The sequence below is a fragment of the Oryzias latipes genome, chromosome 15 (genome assembly GCF_053564925.1).
Source record: "Oryzias latipes strain Hd-rR chromosome 15, Olatipes_Hd-rR_3.1".
In the NCBI taxonomy this organism is placed as follows: domain Eukaryota; kingdom Metazoa; phylum Chordata; class Actinopteri; order Beloniformes; family Adrianichthyidae; genus Oryzias; species Oryzias latipes.
Genome location: NC_136251.1, coordinates 32,825,568 through 32,829,440, shown reverse-complemented (window position 1 = coordinate 32,829,440; position 3,873 = coordinate 32,825,568). Strand labels below are relative to the sequence as shown.

Here is a 3,873-nt window from a genome sequence, read left to right as displayed (position 1 = left end):
CATCCAGCCTCCGGCCTTCTCCGCGTTTTGGAAGTCCGCAGCCAACCAGAAAGGGTCTGCATGTAGGCGATAGAAGCCTCCAAACGTTGCATCGCTGAAACGTTGCTGTCCTCCCGCTCTTGCCGTCCACGAAATCTGCTGCTCATCATGGAGGCCGAATAGGACCCGGAAAATCACTTCTCAGGCCCTGGCCCGGTCTGATGCACTGGGGGGGGGCACCCGGATCTAACTCAGAGGCTGGAATGCAAAACGGAGGGGCTGAGCTTGATGTAGTGTCTTTCTCATCCCCACACCTCTGCTTCTCCACCTTTTTGTGGCTGGCCATCTGTAATCCCAAATCTGACACCAGGCGGGTCCTTCATGGAAATAAAGCAAGCAGAGGAGCCAAGGTGAGAACGTTCATTTTTTTATTCCAGAAAAAGAGCACTTTCATTGTATTGTCAATGCAAATTTCATTTTCAATGCATTTTCGGTGTGAAAATCTTTTTCAATGCGTTTTAATTTAGAATATCATTTGAGTGGCGTTTGCATTGAAAAGCTTATTTGCATTGCTTTTGTGAATCTTATTTGCGTTGCGAATTTAATTTGCTTTGTGTTTGCTGGCAAATTTAATTTGCGTTGAAATGCTTGAATGTGGCTCTAATCTAATTCTGCTTTACTTCCCAGAATTCCTTGCTGGAAATCCGGCACTTGTTCAGGAAAATGAACTGGACCTCAATTACACAAAGAACAGAACAAAGACGTTACTGGTGTAGCACTACGTCCAGTCAGAATCCTGAAAGATGGCAGAGCAAAGGGGGTTTGGAAGTGCAACGCTTCTCAATGAGTCAATTTCTAAACTACTTCAGGAAGATCTTCAACCTGTAAGTTCTTTATTTCTTGTTTTGGCCGCTGGGCTGATGTTTTCGTTTTTCTCTTTAGTTTACTAAATGTTTTTCTAAAAACATTCGGGACAAAAAAGACAAATTTTAGAAGGTTCTTCTCTAAGTTTTTCCAAAATTCGTTATGGAATTATGACTTTTTTGCTGAAGCAGAGCTTAAATGTGGCTGTGTTCTAATCTACTCTATTCTATTCATCCAGTGCATCAAGCCTGGCCTGGGACACGGGAAGTGACTTTTTGGAGTCCGATTCGCCGTCCATGATGAGCAGCAGACTACATGGACAGCAAGAGCACAAAGGAAGCATCATTTCTGAGGTGAGTCGGAAATGGAAGCTTTTCCATTTCCAACTCACTCAAGTTAATCTCATCCGTGGTGCGGTTTATCCTCTGAGGAAGAGGGGGTGGAATCGGGTGCCACCCCCCAGTGCATCAGACCGGGCCAAGGGCCCGGGAAGTGACTTTTCGGCGTCCGATTTGGCGTCCATGATGAGCTGCACATTTCGTGGACGGCAAGAGCGGGAGGACAGCAACGTTCCAGCAGTTCAACATTTGGAAGAATCTATCCCCAACTTGCAGCCCCTTTCTGGTAAGCGGCGGACTGCCAGGACACGGAGATGGCCGCAGGCTAGATGGGCATACCGCCCAGTCCCACTACTGCCTACCCAGGCGTGCGGAGGCCTGCACGGCGATGGACAAGGGGCGGGCCCACGTCTACAAACGGATGAATGGAGCACTCCGGGTGAGGCTTGAGATGTCGCCAGAGACTTGTTGTCGGCGGTTTTCGCTCTGTTGGGGTCCCATCCGGGGAGAGGCCGGCGGGGACGTGTAGCCGACTGAGGGGCCTTTGCCGTTGCTGGATCCGACCAGAGTGACGCACCGAAGAGCAGATCAGAAGGGTCGTCATCCTGGAGCAGCTGCCGTATGTGATTTTATCCAACGTACGGATGTCGGTGGAGGAGCACGAGCAAGAGGGAGGCCTCGCTGGTGCCCGGCTTTCCATGCCGTGACTCAATGTCGAATGAGGGGATTCTGCGGTGCTGTCTGGTGGGGATTGACGTGGTGACAGCGCCGTAATGGATTGCCGGTCCGGATTGCTTTACATCCTCAATTTCGCAGATCCCCCTCCTGCGAGATTGACGATGTGCTGGAATCCGGACCGGCAATCCGCCACCGCGCTGGCACTACGTCCTTCCCAACCAGAAAGCTCCACAGAGGCGCCTCGTCCAACGTTGATGCACTGCAGGGCAAGCCAGGAATCAGCAGGGCCCCCCTCTGGCTCGAGCTCCTTCACTAATGTCCCTACGTCGGATGAAAGCACATGCAGCAGCTGCTCCATGATGACGACCCTTCTGATCTGCTCTTCGGTGCGTCTCTCTGGTCGGATCCAGCAAAGGCAAAGGCCTTTCATTCGGTTATACGCTCCCACTGGCCTCACCACGGATGGCACCCCAACAGAGCGGAAGCGCCGACAACAAGTCTCTGGCGACATGTCAAGCCTCACCTGGAGGGCTCCATTCATCCGTTTGTAGACGTGGGCCCGCCTCTAGTCCCTTGCCGTGCAGGATTCCAATGCCTGGGTAGACAGCAGTGGGACCGGGCGGTATGCCCATCCAGCCTCCGGCCTTCTCCGCGTTTTGGAAGTCCGCAGCCAACCAGAAAGGGGCTGCATGTAGGCGATAGAAGCCTCCAAACGTTGCATCGCTGAAACGTTGCTGTCCTCCCGCTCTTGCCGTCCACGAAATCTGCTGCTCATCATGGAGGCCGAATAGGACCCGGGAAATCACTTCTCAGGCCCTTGGCCCGGTCTGATGCACTGGGGGGGGGGGGCACCCGGATCCAACTCAGAGGCTGGAATGCAAAACGGAGGGGCTGAGCTTGATGTAGTGTCCTTCTCATCCCCAGACCTCTGCTTCTCCACCTTTTTGCGGCTGGCCATCTGTAATCCCAAATCTGACACCAGGAGGGTCCTTCATGGAAATAAAGCAAGCAGAGGAGCCAAGGTGAGAACGTTCATTTTTTTATTCCAGAAAAAGAGCACTTTCATTGTATTTTCAATGCAAATTTCATTTTCAATGCATTTTCGGGGTGAAAATCATTTTCAATGCGTTTTAATTTAGAATATCATTTGAGTGGCGTTTGCATTGAAAAGCTTATTTGCATTGCTTTTGTGAATCTTATTTGCGTTGCGAATTTAATTTGCTTTGTGTTTGCTGGCAAATTTAATTTGCGTTGAAATGCTTGAATGTGGCTCTAATCTAATTCTGCTTTACTTCCCAGAATTCCTTGCTGGAAATCCGGCACTTGTTCAGGAAAATGAACTGGACCTCAATTACACAAAGAACAGAACAAAGACGTTACTGGTGTAGCACTACGTCCAGTCAGAATCCTGAAAGATGGCAGAGCAAAGGAGGTTTGGAAGTGCAACGCTTCCCAATGAGTCAATTTCTAAACTACTTCAGGAAGATCTTCAACCTGTAAGTTCTTTATTTCTTGTTTTGGCCGCTGGGCTGATGTTTTCGTTTTTCTCTTTAGTTTACTAAATGTTTTTCTAAAAACATTCGGGGCAAAAAAGACAAATTTTAGAAGGTTCTTCTCTAAGTTTTTCCAAAATTCGTTATGGAATTATGACTTTTTTGCTGAAGCAGAGCTTAAATGTGGCTGTGTTCTAATCTACTCTATTCTATTCATCCAGTGCATCAAGCCTGGTCTGGGACACGGGAAGTGACTTTTTGGCGTCCGATTCGCCGTCCATGATGAGCAGCAGACTACATGGACAGCAAGAGCACAAAGGAAGCATCATTTCTGAGGTGAGTCGGTAATAAAAGCTTTTCCATTTCCAACTCACTCAAGTTCATCTCATCCGTGGTGCGGTTTATCCTCTGAGGAAGAGGGGGTGGAATCGGGTGCCACCCCCCAGTGCATCAGACCGGGCCAAGGGCCCAGGAAGTGACTTTTTGGCGTCCGATTTGGCGTCCATGATGAGCAGCACATT

At 49.5% G+C, this 3,873-nt stretch overlaps 1 long non-coding RNA gene across 1 annotated transcript; it reads left to right on the top strand.

Moving 5' to 3' along the window:
• The first annotated feature begins 667 nt into the window (after positions 1–667).
• LOC144984234 (uncharacterized) lies at positions 668–2,875 on the top strand. The gene is made up of 3 exons (XR_013647990.1): positions 668–863; positions 1,082–1,196; positions 2,784–2,875. It is a non-coding gene; the product is annotated as an uncharacterized LOC144984234 (long non-coding RNA).
• The last annotated feature ends 998 nt before the right edge of the window (positions 2,876–3,873 follow it).